This window comes from Hemicordylus capensis, chromosome 5 (assembly GCF_027244095.1).
Source record: "Hemicordylus capensis ecotype Gifberg chromosome 5, rHemCap1.1.pri, whole genome shotgun sequence".
Taxonomy (NCBI): domain Eukaryota; kingdom Metazoa; phylum Chordata; class Lepidosauria; order Squamata; family Cordylidae; genus Hemicordylus; species Hemicordylus capensis.
Window position 1 is genome coordinate 21,129,231 of NC_069661.1, and position 18,232 is coordinate 21,147,462.

The 18,232-nt window shown below is 44.6% G+C and overlaps 1 long non-coding RNA gene across 2 annotated transcripts; it reads left to right on the forward strand.

Annotated features, from left to right (window-relative positions):
- Positions 1-280: 280 nt before the first annotated feature.
- Positions 281-13,854, forward strand: LOC128328579 (uncharacterized). 2 transcript variants are annotated; one of them, XR_008309309.1, is made up of 5 exons: positions 281-376; positions 5,764-5,884; positions 7,543-7,663; positions 11,150-11,268; positions 13,293-13,854. It is a non-coding gene; the product is annotated as an uncharacterized LOC128328579 (long non-coding RNA). The 2 variants fall into 2 exon arrangements; XR_008309308.1 differs by having other exon boundaries at positions 11,150-13,854.
- Positions 13,855-18,232: the final 4,378 nt, after the last annotated feature.

The following is an 18,232-nucleotide window of genomic DNA, read 5'->3' on the forward strand; positions in this document are numbered from 1 at the left end:
ATCACAAGTAGTTCAGGCTTGCATAAGTCCATAGGGAGACAGGCTCAATTTTATTGATGCTGTCCCTTCTCTGCCCTTTCCTTCCCATTCCACTGTGGTATCATTATGCTACCACAAAAGCCAATTTTTATACAGTCAGCAATTTCCAAATGCTAACAACGAGCTGCCGGCTGACTGTTCTGTGTATTGCTTGGTATGTTCTGACACGGCTTTTGATTGGCTCCAGTAAACTTCACACAATGTGGATACCCCATCTAGATATAAGAGAATAAGTTCACATAGACATCCTCAAGCATGACCTAAAATTTAGCTGCATGTTCCTGCTCATGGTATTGGCTTGCAGCCCAGACTGGGCCTCCTGTTCCTCTGGGCCAAGGTAAGGTGTACCCCCATGCCTGGGCCCTGTCTCTCAGGCACATTGCTAGGCCTAACAATGTCTCTTCACCCTAGCTTTTTCAGCTTTTTAAATTTTTAAGTTTTAATCTGTTTTTGACTTCTAGAATGTCTAAATTGTTTTTTAAAAAATTGTGTATTTTTAAAAAAACTTGTTTTATGTTGTTGTTAACCACCCAGAGACTAAAGTTTGGGGCGATGCACAAATCTGATTGATTGATTGATTGATTGATTGTGTCATTTTTAAATGAAATGAATGCTGATCTAACTTCATCTTCCCATACTAGAGGTTCTTGCAAGTAGGGAATATCTTCTAGAGTATCTTGGATGTTGATATCCCTGCTGTACAGATTTTCAGTATACTCCTTCCATCTCTGTTTGATCTTCCCTGAGTCAGTTACTGTCTGTCCTTTGGCATCCCTTATCATACCAATTCGAGATTGGAACCTCCTTCTGAGTTCAGAGAGCTTTTAGTGTTTAGTGTGTATTATTATACAGCATCTAAACAAGATCCATCATTAGAAAGATTCTGTGATGGAAAAGCGGTGGGAAATCCTGTCTTTTCTTTCTCCTTGATTGTATATATAGCATGCTAAATGCATAATGTGTTATAGTATGTGCTATGCAATTTGGAACAGGTACTCTAAATCACTGAATGGAATATATAGGACTAATTTCTCATAAGATTAAAAAAAATCAAGACAAGTAAAATGTACTTTAGATGTGTTGATGGGTTTACACAAAAAGCCCCAGAGAAAAATATCAGATGGTCATAATGTAGCTCAAAGGGCCAAGAATGGGATGAGTGTATTTAAGAAACATGTTCAGACAACATGGAATGAAAGAATGTGGAGAGAATGTTCACTGACAGAAAACTTTAAGACCCCGCAAAAGAATAATTGGCAATGTGAACATCAAATTTATTGTTCCAGACATTGTGCTTTTACTCCAGTGCCCTTGTGAAATGCAAGAAGAGCAAATTCCTTTTCTCGCAAACTTCTGATCTGTCAGCAGAATGTAAACAATGAAAAAACAAGGCTGCAGTCCTATATTTGAAGTCAGCTGGGTCACTGGATCTTAAAGATTGTTATGGATGCTTTCTTTACCCAAAAACATCCAAATTCTAGACCAAATCATTTCAAATTGAGCCAGGGTGGTGTAGTGGTTAGAGTGCTGGACTAGGACCGGGGAGACCCGAGTTCAAATCCCCATTCAGCCATGATACTAGCTGGGTGACTCTGGGCCAGTCATTTCTCTCTCAGCCTAGCCTAATTCACAGGGTTGTTGTGAGGAGAAACTCAAGTATGTAGTACACCGCTCTGGACTCCTTGGAGGAACAGCGGGATATAAAATGTAATAAATAAATAAATAAATAAATAGATAGATAAATATTTTAGCTTACTTTCCAGTAGGCTTATGAGATCACCCGGCTTTCTTTGTGTGTGTCTGTGTGTGCCCACATCAACTTCACAACACCTGGACCAATATGAACCAAATTGGGTACAGTTGTAGGGACACATAGGGACACCTCAACGGCGTAATTTTTGATGATGTCATCCAACCCAATCGTAAACATGGAAACATGGTGGATGCGTAAACATCTGAAGTGCAAGAGATCTAACTTGTGGACCTCAATTTGAACCAAATTTAGTCGTGCTGTGGAGACAGTTAAAGGAAAGTAGGCAGATTCGTTCTTACTAGAACAACTTGATTATTACTAGATTTTCACGTTAAGCCACTTATCATAGCTCTGTGTGTGTGTGTGTGTGTGTGTGTGTGTGTGTGTGTGTGTGTGTAATTTACTCTGGCTTCAAGATAGGAACATGGGAAGCTGCCTTATACTGAGTCAGACCCTTGGTCCATCTAGCTCAATATCATGTACACAGACTGGCAGCGGCTCCTCCAAGTTTACAGGCAGGAGTCTCTCTCAGCCTTATCTTGGAGAAGCCAGGGAGGGAACTTGAAACATTCTGCTCTTCCCAGAGTGGCTCCATCCCCTGAGGGGAATATCTTACAGTGCTCACACTTCTAGTCTCCCATTCATATGAAACCAGGGCAGACCCTGCTTAGCTAAGGGGACAAGTCATGTTTGCTACCACAAGACCAGCTCTCCTCTCACACCAGCTTAATCCTGTTTAATTGACTGGATGCTTCCAGCTGGCACTGAAACACCGACAGCTGCAAGCTATCTGGGCACACGATTCATGCGCCCAGCAACTCCACATGGATCGTCTGCGGGGAAGGCACCCACCCTCAAGTCCTCTCACTCGAACCTGAGAAAGGGCTCGTAGTCTCCCATTCAAAAGTAAGCCAGGTTGGACACTATGTAGCAAAGGGGACAATTTGTGCCATTGTGCACACATCCAGGGCATGAGATCCACTGCCTCATGGTGCAATCTCACACCACTGTGAACTGCATACATGTGGGTGGGGCTGATGACATGGATTGATATCTTAAATAATTGAGGATATCAATGGATGACTTGGGTGGGAATTATGAGGACTGGATCTGAATTTGAGATCATTTCAAGATCACTTGCACTAATCCTTATGATTTTTCTTGTTAAATTCACACCAATAAACTATTCAGAAAAAGTGTTCTATATGAAGAGCTCAATATCTGGAATAGTATATGCAAGATGCCGAAAGCTGTATACACCACTTCCAAACTTTTATGAATGGTTTAAAAAGCACTGGACATGCCTATGGTGTTCAAATTAACAGGGAAGGAAGGAAGGAAAGAAGGAAGGAAGATATTTTTCACATAAGATGGACATCCTTTATGAACCATTGGAACACTATGATAAATCTCTCCTTAATGTGGAAATGTTAACAGCATAAAAAACTACACAAGGAATTAAATATAATAGGCACAATCCAGCCAAAGTTAAGCTTTTAATTCATCAATGGGACAGGATCAATGGGACTTAATGAAATCAGTGAACTCAATCAATCAGTTAATGGGACTTTAAAACATTAACGGTACGCCTTAAATTTTCACACAAAGATAAACTTTATTCTTAAGAAATTATAATAATTATCAAAAGTGGAAAGATGGACATTTAATTTGTTAGTGTTAAAAACAACCTTTGTCAAACACTGTAGGTTGAGGGAAATGCCAGCTTCGAAGGCATGGTTAGAAATACTGTAGTCAGTTCTGGGAATGGGGAGGCTAACTTTTAAATAATGTAGTTGAACTTAGAAGAAGTTGACATCCCAAGATTTTAAGATTATTGGAACAATAAGAATACGAACAATAAGAACAATAAGAATGGAAAAACAAAACAACAACAACAACGACTCTTGTGGCACCTCAAAGTCAAAGACATTATTGCAACATAAGTTTTTGCGGACAATGGTTCACTTAATCAGACGCACAGAGTGTTATCCTCCTCTCAGTTGGCAGAACAACTGGATTTTAATCCATTGTAAATGTAGCCAGAAATTTTAAATTATTGAGTGGTTTATCTGTAAAGGATTCATTGTTTTGTACTTCGCTGCCTCTGTATCTACAGGATTTGCCTAGATGTATGCATTTCCCCCTAGTGTAAGTGGTTAATAATTTTAAAAAAAAAGAATATCTAAGAACATGCTGCTGGTTGTAGAAATGGCAACACTGTTGTGTACTCGTGATATTCCAGAGCACGTTATTACCTTCCCATCATCCTCCCGACCATCTTGTGAGCATCGCTCTCTCAGCTATTCTGCATTAGCTTGAAATGGCAGTTTTCAAAGCCTGTTTTCTGTCGGCACTCAGAAACGCCCTGGCCTGGCGCGGTGAATCCAGCAGTGCTCCCTGCCAAGCAAAATGAATGTTTGAAGCAGCAAGCACTGGCTTCAGCCCTGCCTGTAGCCTAAGATTTTTTATTTTTATTTTTTGCAGTTGTTTCATTTCCTCAGTTCAAAGGCAACAGAAAACCTCAGCTAGCAGGTGAAGCTCCAGCAGAGCACTTTACACCAAGGAATCTCTGGTGTTCAGCCTCACTTGGAATGCAGTAGCCTTTCAGTCCCGAGATCACCTTTTACCCCAAGGAGTAGTATTATAAGGCCCACTTTGCATATATTACTGCACTGCAATGTATGTACTGTACTACATGTTACCACCTAGCATCTCCATCTTTCTCCTCTTATATTTGCCCTATTCAAACATTAAAGTTGTTCACATGATCAAAAAGTGGGTAGGACAAATGTCCTACCCAGCTTCAGGAGCTGGGTGCACTCTCCCTTTTTGATTATGTGAGAAACCTAGGTAGGAGAAGCAGGGAGTGATTGTGTGTGAGAGAGGAGCTGGGTAGGAGGGCACAGTCCTGCTCAGCTCTCGTACCCAGAATTTTGACAAAATAGGAGAAAAGGCCATCCTACCCAGCTCCCCTCGCACACATGATCACTCCCCGCTCCTCCTACGTAGGATTTGCTAACAGGTGACCAAAAATCAGGACCACACACAACTACTGAAGCTGGGTATGATGCTTGTCCTACCCCATTAACAGGGAGGAGAGCTGGTCTTGTGGTAGCAAGCATGACATGTCCCTTTTGCTAAGCAGGGTCTGGTTTGCATTTTAATGGGAGACTACATGTGTGAGCACTGTAAGATATTCCCCTTCGCGGATGGGGCTGCTCTGGGAAGAGCATCTGCACACTTGCATGTAGAAAGTTCCAAGTTCCCTCACTGGCATCTCCAAGATAGGGCTGAGAGATACTCCTGCCTTCAACCCTGGAGAAGTCGCTTCCAATTTGTGAAGACAACACTGAGCTAGATGGACCAATGGTCTGACTTGGTATATGGCAGTTTCCTATGTCCCTAGTTGTGTGACAGCCCTATTATGTTGCATGGATGTAAAGATGTCTGTATACTCACAAATTTTTGTGTGAAAGACTATAGCTGCATTTGTTTTAAAAATCAACGTGGGTATGGGCCCCTCAAATGCATAGTCCAGATAGGACATGCACTACTGTATGTGTGCAACATAGCATTTGAATAACTGTAAGGTAAAGTGTGACATCAAGTCAATTTCGACTCCTGGCACCCACAGAGCTCTGTGGTTTTCTTTTGGTAGAATACAGGAGGGGTTTACCATTGCCTCCTCCCACACAGTATGAGATGATGCCTTTCAGCATCTTCCTGTATCACTGCTGCCCGACATAGTACCAGCAGGGATCTGAACCGTCAACCTTCTGTTTGTTAGTCAAGCATTTCCCTGCTGCGCCATTTAAGGTGGTTGGGTGAATAACTGTGCCTGTCTACAAATCTGTACCTGTGCATGCTGTACCCTTGTACCAGTGTTGGATGCAACATGTGAATAAGGCTTCTGTTTCACTCTTTTTGTTCACCCTTGGCCCTTCTGTGTCTTTCTCCTGCTCTGATCCTAGAGGTAGCCTATAGCCATCAAGACCAGTAGCCATTGACAGATCCATCCTCCAAAGGATTACATCATTACATCTGGAAGAAAATCTCCCAGAACTGCTTCAGTCAGAGTTGGCAACCCTAAGTGTAAGCAGAAGGGGTGTGTATATTTTGGAAGATGGGCAAGACATGTTCTAAATAATTAATAACTGAAATGCATGTCTGTGCCAATTAGACTAATTTCATTACTATCATTCCACCCTTCCTCCAAGGAGTTCAGGGCAGCATATATGGTTATTCTACTCCCTCTTTTATCTTCACAACAACCCTGTGGAGTAGGTTAAACTGGAGGGAGCTATGGGCCACCACCAATGTGCATCAGAGCTAAGAAGGGATTTGAACCCAGTCTCTACAGTTCTACCCTGCTACTCCAACCATTACACCCGTTAGGGCCCATACCGATGGACTGCAGGGTCCCTGTCAGAGCTAAATCTCCACGGTGTGTGTCCCTTAAATGACAGTGGGGTACCACATTTCAGATACCCAGCATTAACAAGAGACACATGCAAAAAGGGGGCTTTTATGTTGGGGTATTCATTGCTGTTATACATTGTGTTGGAGATTCAAAGTATTGGGCATTCACATAAATTCCACTAGAGGGAAGTAAAGATATATCAGGGAAAAAATGATGCTGAAAGATTCGTTTGCACTTTGAAGTCCAAATTACACGTTTTCTCTGGGTCTCCCCATACAGCAATAAAATGTGGGATAGTCAGAGTTTTCATGAAAGTTCCAAGTGTGATCTTACTCCCTGTACACACACTGCTGCAGGCTTCTACACAACTTCCTCATGCAATCTTACCCTGTGGTGATGCCCACTAGCTTAAATAGCTTGAAACGGGGATCAGATGCATTTATGGAGGATAGATTTATTACTGCTATTATTCCAAATTTCTATGATGAACCTCCATATTCAGAGGCAGTATACCTCTGAATACCAACTGCAGAGGATGGAGATGGCAGTAGCAGCAGCCAAAATGTCACAGATATTTCAATGTTTAAGCCAATTATTAAAATAGTGGTGCTGAGCTGAAACATCTGCTGCAGTTTTTGGATAATATTCAGCGCTTTTTTTTTTAAGAGGCCATTAAATGTTTGGCCTTTTTCTATAGCCCGCCTGTCATCAGGGCTCAGAAACCTTACTCCCTGCATCATCAAGGAACTCACATATGTGGTGGGGAGATAGGTTGAGATTTTGCCACAACCATTTTCTCAGTTCTTTGTATGGGGCATGCTTCTCTGTGCGAATGTCTCTATGTACTGGTTTGCAGGTAGAGTCGTGGTTTGTTTGCTTGCTCCAGACTTGTTGCCTTGAAAACAAACTGAGAACTTCTCCTTTTATCTGCATAAGAGACTGTAGCCCAGGTCATACGTAATGCAGAACCACAAGTCCAGTGGACCCACGGTTCCAAGCCCCTCCTCCCCGCCCCCCACTCTCCTGCACACTTTTGTATGTTTGGGAGAGCAGTCTCTTTGGAGGCAGGGGATCTGGCTGTGCGGACTTCCTTCTTTCCTGAAGGACAGCCTGCACAGCCAATGGGAGCCGGAGCGAGGGAGGAGCTTCCTCCCTTAATTCTGGTTTTAGAGTGATGAAACTGCGTGCCAGCGTTCATATGTAATGCTGGCACAGGTAAACCGGAGGCCGAGCAAATGAAACTTTGAGAGAATCGAAGGTGACAAAACACAGTTTGGAGAGGTAAACCACAGGTCAGTTTAAAAAACCAACAACAACTGTAATTCCCTAGTTTGTACATTCAGGTTTGGGAACCGGAGGTGAGAGGACCTGCCACCACACACAGCCCACTCATGAACTTCTGAGTGGCGCTGCGCCACGCCCGGAAAAGCGGTGGGGCAGTGGAGGAGCAGGTAAGGACCTGCTTTACTCATACTTAAAGCTACCACTTCTGGCCCTGCCGAAACAATTTGGCAGGCCACGCCAAATCGATTCGTGCACATCCCTGGTTTTCATTTATTCAGTGTTTAGCCTGCCTTTCCACACAACAGGATAGCTTAAAGACATCATTTTAAAAGAATAAAATCTTAAGTGTGGTAACAGTGCTTGTTGGGAAGCACACAAGTCACATAACCGCAAAGCCCCTTTTGAAGGCATAGGGCATTGCTGAAAATTTGGCAATTATACTACACAATCAAGGGATTTGGTTTGGAATTCAACATCCTGATAATCTGTGATTGAATTTAAACACACACACACACACACGGTTCACATGACCATTAAAATCAGGGGAGAAGCTAGGTTACTGTGTTTTGCATGATCATGAGAACTTCCACAAATCCTTCCAGCCCAGCTTTCCCCCAGATTCTATACCCTGCACTCCTACCTTGATTCTCTAGTTGTAAGAATTCATGAAGCTCTTCTGTCCAGCCATAGCATGGAGCACCCCTTTCCTCCACATGGGAACCATAGAGAACTGTAGCTACAGTGGCTGCCAATCATGGTCGGGCCACCCTGCAAAGCACACTCGATGATCCTGAAGCTGGAGCAGCTTCAGCAGGGCTGCCTCCACCACCTGTTCCTTTATGGTCAATCAGAGGGCAGCCACTGACGTCATGAAGTTTTCCAGTCTGCTGGCACCACCAAGCATACTGGGAAGGCAAAGGGGCCTTCAGAAGACGTTCCATGGAGGGATGGGGCTTGCAGCTGCCGATTTCAACAACAGACATTGCGGCTGCCTTGCACCTCTGTTTCCTGGGCTTGTGGAGCCAGAATGGAGATTCTGATTGTGTCCTTCTAGGAGCTCTCCTGCCCTCCTACTCAGTGGTGCAACTAGGTCATTTTGGAGCCTGGTCCCGAAGGGCTTCGGAGGACCCCCTGCCACAAGCCCCCACCACCACCACCATGAGGATTTGCCACCATGAGCACCCCCCTTAAAAAGTTTTTTTAAAATAAAGCTTGCCACTGCCTCACCGCTGCCCCACCACACTGATCTTTGCAATTTTTGCTGCCATTTGCATGGCCAGGGGGTGGGGGGTGAGCCGAGCAGGCCTCCCCCATGGTGGTGGCAGAGGTGGGTGCAGCGGCTGGACAGACAGGCCCACCAGCTGCTGCGCCCGCTGCTACCACCACCACGGGGGAGGCCTGCTTGGCTCACCCCAGAGCCAAGTAAATAGCAGCAAAAATGACTTAGAGTGGTGAGGCGGGGGGGCGGCAGGCCTCTGGAGAGGCCCCCCAGAACATTTCAAGCCCCCCCCCTGGAGACAGGAGGCCATGGACCAGATCCCCAAGGTCTGTGGGAAAGATCGCTTCTGCTCCTACCTACCCCCCAATGGTCATGTGAACAAACCTACCTCTTCCAGCTTTTAATGGCATCAAATGGTGGCTTGAAGATATGTGGTCCAAGTCTAGTGGCATCTCAGCAGCCAGAGGAGGAACAGATCAGGATATCTGTTCGAGTAATTAGAGTTGCTGTTTCAGTGCTTTACCCCTTTGCTTTGGCAGAAGCAAAATATATTAAGGAAAGTAAGCAAACATGCCCAACTTGGCATAATTATCAAAGAATTCAGCTCTTCAAGTCACGCAGAAAGTTCGTGCCAAGTCTGTGGGGCCCTGCTTGTGTCTTCAGATGAGAGCAGGAGAAAATTACATTCTCCATTAGCTGGAGAGCTGGGCCAAACTGGTATGGAGTGCTTTGGGCATCCTGAGTCCAGAACGCCTTCAATCCCATCACTACATAAGCAAAATTTATAAAGTGCATCAGCCCATCTCCAATATCTCCACCACAATCTGCTAGCTGTACAGCTGGCAAAAGGCTTGAAAGTGCCAAAGAGATGAGAAAATACTTTGTATGTGTGCTATTTTATCTTTCAGCTGAAGGACTCTGTTCATTCTTCTTTGGTTTAACATTTAAAGGAAAAGAGCCAAGGGTGAAAAGGGGTTTCCTTTGTTTATTTTTTAGAGCAGAACAGATGTGCATTCGAATACAATCCCTCATGTGTAATGAACACGGTTTGGTCTTGCAGCACAGACAAGATTGCATTAACAAAACCATCCGGAGTTTCAGATTTTCTTTCCTTGTATAGTTCACCCATTTGGGTTGCAAATGTGCCATACAGCCCCCATTCAAAGAGAGGACGGTGGGTTGGGGGAGCATTTCCTTCAAAATAGATAAGAATAACCATAATTCTCAATGTGCAGCTTCTGGCTACTATTACTGGTAGCATAGTCAAAGTAAAATATAGGTCGTAAGACCTCCCAGCTACACGTGACCTTGGAGATCCATTACTTGATCTTCCGACATTATTTATTCTACTTTAAAGCACATATGGTAGACTCAAATTTTGATCAGAGCAGCTGTGCTGGAAGATATGGTGTTTCACCCATTCCCCCCACCCTGACCCTTATCTCTGATCTAAATCATCCTCTGAAACTGCTTTTAACCTGCATTGTGCCCCACTGGAGCTAACTAGTAGCTTCAGGAGAGATTTAGATCAGGAATATGGTGTGGGGAAAGGATTAAGTACCCATCTACAGCTGCTGTTCTAGTCAAAATCAGATACCCCTACAGCCACCTTAAAGTACAAACTATAGTCTGTTTCAAGTTCCCTCCCTGGCTTCTCCAAGATAGGGCTGAGAGAGATTCCTGCCTGCAACCTTGGAGAAGCCACTGCCAGTCTGTGAAGACAATACTGACCTAGATGGACCACTGGTCTGACTCAGTATATGGCAGCTTCCTATGTTCCTATGTAGTCATATTCACGTTAAGTTCAACACTCTTAAAATGATTGTACAGTGGACACTGGTACAGTTACATGTGACTATTGTGCATTATGTGAGTTTTCAATTTATCACTCATTGGAATCTCCATAACAGTCAGCAACTTAATTATGGCGACATTCACAGCAAAAAAAACCCACTACCTTTATTGAGGGCTGCTCAACTTTGGGCCGCCTCCTGCAGATGTTGGCCTACAACTCCTATAATCTCTGACTATTGGCCTCTGGGGCTACGGATGCTGGGAGCTGTAGTCCAAAATGAGCCAGAGGGAGTATGTTGAGTAGCCCTGCTTTATAGGTTTTCTCCTAGCAAAAAAATATGTTAACTTTTCCTTAGCATCCCAATATAAGCAGGTACAGTTTTTCACACAAATATGTACAAGACATCCAAACGCAGGTACAACATAATGTCTGAATAGGGCTTTCAACATCAGGAGATCTGATCATGGATCTCCCACTTCATACATAGTTTGGGATTGGGGCCAGTATTCAAATTACCTTATTCTTACCTTATTCTTTCTCACCTTATTCAAAATCACCTGTGGTTGCTTTGAAGTAGGAATGGAATTAAGTTTCCTCTTGAACATTCCTCATAATAATGTTTATATTACTTAATTTCAGGCCATGATCCAGAGAAGAGACACCCACTCATGGGTGACACCACCCAGGCAACTGCCTTGCCTGCAGTTATCAAAAGATGTCATTTCAATAAGCTAAGTAAACACGCATAATCAGAAACGGTGCGTGTGTGTGTGTGTGTGTGTGTTCAGCACAGGTCCCTCTTGCTTTTTCAGTTCTCACTCAACATGGAAGTAGTCAGCACTGTTCCCAAAGTAAACAAAATTGAGATGGTTTTAAAAATTATATGATGGGCAGGATAGGCCAAATTCATGTGGAGGTGGGACAGAGCAGATGAAACTAAGTCCCAGGTGGGCTGAAAGGAAGCAGACAAGCAGACTGAGTGGGTGGGAGAGTACCAGATCTTATGCTCGGGGTGGATCCTATCCACAGAGAGTTGTGAAGAAAAAAAGAAATGGGAGCAACTGAAAATGTGGACTAATAATTGAGTAAGATGTCAGCCAAGCAAGGATAGGCAATGTCCTGCTATTTCTTGGAATAAAACCATGACTTCTACATGCTCCTAAGCAAAATATAGATTTAGGGAGTTTCTGATTAATTAGATATATGAGATGGAAACAATCTACTAAGAGGAAATGATAAATATTACAAATCTGGTTATGTGATTAAAACACTGGTAGTCAAAAGTGATTAGCACAGTTCAGGATCCTGCACCAAATGAAATTTGGAGAGTCTATCATAAGAACATAAGCAGCCCTGCTGGATCAGGCCCAAGGCCCATCTAGTCCAACATCCTGCTTCACACAGTGGCCCACCACAGATGCCTCTGAGGAGCCCATAGGCAAGAGGTGAGGGCATGCCCTCTCCTGCTATTGCTCCCCTGCACCTGGTATTGAGAGGTATCATGCCTCTGAGGCTGGACGTAGCCCACAGCCACCAGACTAGTAGCCATTGATAGACCTGTCGTCCATGAATTTGTCTAAGCCCCTTTTAAAGCCATCCAAGCTGATGGCATCACCACATTCCATAGCAAGGAATTCCATAGATTAATTATGCACAGTGTAAAAAAGTACTTCCTCTTGTCGGTCCTAACTTTCAGTTTCATGGGATGATCCGTGGTTCTAGTGCTGTGAGAGAAGGAGAAAAATTTCTCTCTGTCCACCCCCTCCACTCCATGCATAATTTTATAGACCTCTGTCATGTCTCCCTGCAGATGTCTTTTTTCTAAGCTAAAAAGCCCCAGGTGTTGTAGCCTTGCCTCGTAAGCAAGGTGCCCTAGGCCCCTGATCATCTCGGTTGCCCTCTTCTGCACCTTTTCCAGTTCTACAAGAGCTTTCTTAAGATACGGTGACCAAAGCTGTACGCAGTACAAGGCATTATATGAAATTCAAGTGGAGGTGGGCCAAAGCAGATGAAACTCGGTCTCAGGTGGGCTGAAAGGAAGCAGACAAGCAGTCTGAGTGGGTGGGATGTATTCTGGATATTTCCCTCCATCGTAAGGTTACTACTGAAACAGACTATTTTTGCTAGAATGGTTACTGAAGAATTTGGGGTCAGCGTGTACTGTTCTAACCATGTAAATATCAATCTGAAAATTCATGCATTTCCTGAAATCCACAATGCTTTTGATGAATTAGCTTACAGATCACATGTATGTGAATGAACAGTATATATGCTCATTATATGTTAAACTTTATGTGCCTTTTCATCTCCATTGTTATCACACATAAGCTATTCATGGCAAACCATCCCCCCCAAAAATATTTCAATCCTTTTTGTGATTTATCTTCATTCTTACAAGCAAAACATGTGTGCCGAAGTACAGCCATTGCCCTTAAAACTACAAAACCCATTATACTATGTGACTGCAAGTAAAACATGCATTCATGAAATCATCCATGGCTTCCAAATGAAGCAGTCAGATTATTTAAGAAAGCAAAGGAGTTGCTAAATAGCATGCTACTAGGCTTGTTTGAGCCTGGAAATAGATTGGCAGATTAGCAGTTTATACCTCTCCTGGTCTGCTGAAGGTGATGAAAAGGGAGGGAGGGATCAGTGGTGTAGGCAGATATTCAGGTAGAGAGAGAGAGAGAGAGAAGGGCAATTATGTTATTTGTAGAGCACCCAGCCAGGATTCGACACTGACTCGACGTCACTACTTTACTTTTACTTTAAATCATTCTAGGGCAATTTCCCTGCCAAGCATTCATATATGGAAAAAGAAAGACAGAAAGGCAAGTGGAAGGAAGGAAGGAAGGAAGGAAGGAACAGAGAGAAAAAGAAAAGAAAGAGGAAGAAGGGAGAAAGAGAAAGAGAAAGAAAGAAAGAGGGAAGGAATGAAGGAGAAAAGAGAGAGAAGGAAGGAAGGAAGGAAGGAAGGAAAACTGCTCACTACCAAGCCAGTCTTAGGCAGAGCATCTGGCATCAAGCTCATGTCTGGGAGCACATGGAGGAAGCCTGGGTCAGCTATAGAATCCCAATAGAACAAAAACCAAAAACAAAGGAGGCTTCCAGAATAGGGGCTTCCTCAGTGACAATGGGCAGGTGTGCTCATATCTGGTAAGGAGGGCTATGGAGTGGAGTGGGTGAGGCAATACTACCTGGCAGATACACTGTGCAGACCAGTGGCTACTTTGCCAGTATGCCCTTCCAAACAAGGCAGGGCTGGTTCTCGATGGGAGGCTAAGTGCATACAATCCCCAGTCCAATGAGGAGAGGAGAGCTGGTCTTGTGGTAGCAAGCATGACTTGTCCCAATAGGTAAGCAGGGTCTGCCCTGGTTGCATCTGAATGGGAGACTTGATGTGTGAGCACTGCAAGATATTCCCCTCAGGGGATGAAGCCGCTCTGGGAAGAGCAGAAGGTTTCAAGTTCCCTCCCTGGCTTCTCCAAGATAGGGCTGAGAGAGATTCCTGCCTGCAACCTTGGAGAAGCCCTGCCATTCTGTGAAGACAATACTGAGCTAGATAGACCAATGGTCTGACTCAGTATATGGCAGTTTCCTATGTTCCTAATGCAGAGCTGGAGCATGCCCCAGCCAAGACCTCTGACCTCAGCCAAAGCTGCCTGACACCCTGGAGGGCTACCACCAGTCAATGCAGACCACCCTGAGTTATTCAGACCAATGGCCTGACTCAGTAATCAGGCAGCTTCCTGTATTCCTATAGGGCTGCCTGTCTGTAGACAGGCAGCTACTACAGCACGGAGCTGTATTAACCTCCAAGTACATAATTAGGTGCTTCTTTGTCACGACCCACCTGAACTCCTACCCAGAGGAGACCCTCTCCGAGGAGGAAGAGGAGGAGCATGCCCCAGCCAAGACCCCTGAACAAAAGTTCCCTAGATCCAACAGACTTGGAGCAGCCAGAGCTTGTCATCCTCTCCCCCAGAGGAGCCTCAGAGTTCTGGGGAGCTAGTACTCCCAAAAGAGCTCTTGCCCTGTCCCTAGAACCCCCTCCATTGCTCTAGGTCACAGGCCTGCTCAACTTTGCCCCCCCCCCCAGCTGTTTTTGGACTACAACTGCCATAATCCCCAATCACTGTGGCCCATAGCCAGGGATTACAGGACTTGTAGGCCAACATCTGCAGGAGGGCCAAAGTTGAGCAGCCCTGCCTAGGAGCAGAGGCGATGCAATGCCAAGGCCAAACTCCATGACCAGAGGCAAAGTGCTCACAGGAGAATCACAGGCAATTCAGTGCCTGCTTTGGATAAGGGCCAGCATTGCTGTCCTTTGTGGGTGTGTGTGGGGGCTGAATCGGGGCATCACCCCGAGCCCTGGACCCCCACCCAGCCTCGTGCCAGTGGTGGTAGGGAGACTGCAGGCTGGAATCTCCTGTTCCCCAGTGTGAGTGCACCCAGGGCATCCAGTCACGTTGCTGCTGCAGGCCCCCATCTGGATAGGCGGAGGGACAGAGAGGGAGGCAGGCAGTGGGGATGGCCGTAATTGAAGGCCCTGCCTCTCACATCAGAGAGGATGAGACCCAGCCATGCCATTCACCTCTCCACCTGTCCCACGCAACTGTTTGCTAGTGCTTGCCTTGCCCTGCTTGCTTGCCTGCCTGCCTTTCTGCAGCTCAGCTCTGCTTCATTCTGTCCGCTGGAGAATGGTGGAGGGAGTGGGTGATGGCAGCGCGCAGCAGAGGGAGCCAGCAGTAAACCTGTTTTTCCTGCCTTTATTTTTTTTTTATTTTTTTTTTGGAGGGGCGGGGTTTGCTGTCCTGTTGTCACCACCACCTCAATGGGGCCTCACACCCTGCAACTGTCCTGAGCCGTGCATCATAGGAACATAGGAAGCTGCCATATACTGAGTCAGACCATTGGTCCATCTAGCTCAGTATTGTCTTCACAGACTGGCAGCAGCTTTTCCAAGGTTGCAGGCAAGAGTCTCTCTCAGCCTTGGAGATGCCAGGGAGGGAACTTGGAACCTAGATGCTCTTCCCAGCGTGTCTCCACCCCTTAAGGAGAATATCTTCCAGTGCTCACACATCAAGACTCCCATTCATATGTAACCAGGGTGGACCCTGCTTAGCTAAGGGGACAAGTCATGCTTGCTACCACAAGACCAGCTCTCCTCCATCCATTTAGGGCCAGCCCTGAGGGCCAGCCTGAGCTCCGGGAAGGGGTGGGGTTCCTGGAACCTGCATAACCCTTCCAATTGAAGCCAACCTTTGCTGGTTCAACAGCTCCTTTACTGAGCTCTTTGCGTCTGCAGCTGCTGTGTCAGGCTCAGGTATGGATATTAGTTAACTAATAATCATATCCCAGTCTCGTTACAAACACATATCCACACACGCCCAATTCCTAGTTTCGCTCTTCCCCTACTTCCAGGTAGTCCTCAAAGAGCATTCCTTGGAATGTCAGAGAATGCTATAAACTAGGAAAGAGAATCGCATATTGAGCACTGTGCAAATTACCATGTTGACAGGGAGTTCCTGACTCGAATGTGTTTGTTGAAGGAAAATAAATGTTCATATCCATTTCTCCCAAAAAGCAAGTTTCAGACTCAAGCAATAAGAATGCAGTAATTATTTTGCTAACTAAATAAATTTACTTTTGGAGAAGATGATTAGCAACAGGAAATTGTTGCCTCAGCTAACATAAAGGATGCTTTTCTATCATGTTCACTGGAGCCAAATTTCAATTAAACAAATATTACATGGTGAGTGTAGCTGTCACAGCTCAAAAATCAGGTTCAAATGATCAAATAACCTGACAATAACTTGCTGTGAATGTTCAAGTAAAAGCTGAAGAGTAGAACTATATTTACATAAATGATTCAAAAAGTAGTGAATCAGTTCATTAAAATTTTTATATGCATGCTGACAATTCCCAAACAGAGTACAGGTAATTTCTTTAGCTCTGTCCTTTATAGATTGTAATTTTGGGACAATCTTCTTTTTAAATTTGATCTGGGTTCCATTGTTTTCATTTTTTAAAACTGAGGGTAAAAGGGCATGATTCAGCTCCTTATGGAAGGTGCACAGCTCAGGTCAATCCCACAGGAACATGGGAAGCTGCCTTCTACTGAGTCAGACCATTGGTCCATCTAGCTCAGCATTGCCTACACTGACTGGCAGCAGCACTACAACTACTTATATACCACTTTTCAACAATTGTTCTCAAAGCAGTTTACATAGAACAATAATAAGCAATATGGCTCCCTGTCCCCAAAGGGCTCACAGTCTAAAAAGAAATGTAAGGTAGATACCAGCGACAGCCACTGGGAGGATGCTGTGCTGGGGTTGGATAAGGACAGTTGCTCTCCCCCTGCCTAATGTAAGAGATTCGCCTCTTTAAAAGGTGCCTCTTTGCTCAGTTTGCAGTAGTAGCTCTCCAAAGTTTCAGGCAGGGGTCTTGCCCAACCCTACCTGGAGATGCTGGGGATTGAACCTGGGGCCTTCTGCATGCAAAGCAGATGCTCAACCACTGAGCAGAGGCCCCACCTCAGTATGCCACATAAGCGCTTTTAGCCATGACAAGGAAATGTTCTCCTTACTTGTCTTGCCAGCTTCCTACAGCCTTTGCGCCTCTAGCAGGCAGTCTTGTAATGAGGACACACATGCCATAAGAGTCCCACCCTAGCCATAGCCTACTTGCAGAGGCAGCTGGCTGGAACTGCCTAGACCCTACAAGTGCTGCAAGCACATATAGTTGGTTTGTGCACAGGGGTAAGTATAGGGTAGGCCATTAGATGTTCAGCCAGCTGGGGGTTTAGAAGATCTTTAATTTGTTTTGCTATGGCCCAAGGCAGGAGTCAGCAACCTTTGTCTCTAAAGTAGGGCTGCTCAACTTCAGCCTTCCTGCAGATGTTGGCCTACAGTTCCCATAATCCTTGGCTATTGGCCACTGTAATTGGGGATTATGGGAGTCTCTTACATTATTCCTAAAATATAAAAACTTTTTAAAAAAAACTTAGAATTTCTAATTATTTTTAAAAACCCACTCCACTTGGATTTGACAGTAGTGTTTTACAACTCGGCTGACAGCAATGTTCCCTGGATCCCCAAATACACAGAATGGGGCAGTGCAGACAGACTCCTCCAACTCTCCCACCTTTGAGCCATTCATCTTTTAACATGTCACAGGCCACTAAGGTGCAGCTACACATTTAAAGACTTTGTGCATAGAATGTCCACAGGATGTGGCTGGTGACATTAATACACACTGCCTCTTCTGGTGGTCTTGCACATACACAGTGTTGTCCTACCTTGCCTTGCACATGCCGTCTATTGGTCACAATCAGTTCCATTTATTCAATTCTACATTTTGAAAGCAGGGGAACAGAGGGCATTGAATCTCTAAGAAGAAGAAATGAACCATTCCGAACTGATTTGTGAAGATAATTTTTTAACGATTCATTCATCAACATTGTAGTTTATTCCTCAAATGCTATTTTTGTCTGTTCAGGATAGCAACTTGGATTTAAGTATTCAGGAGTATGCTGGGAAAAGTAAAAGACCAGCATTCCAGTGGCTGTTGCTGGGGTCTATCTGTGTTTTGGGTTTTTTAGATTATGAGCCCTTTGGGGACAGGGATCCATTTTATTTATTATTTCTCTGTGTAAACCGCTTTGGAAAACTTTGTTGAAAAGCAGTATATAAATATTTGTTGTCTCCTTCCACACGA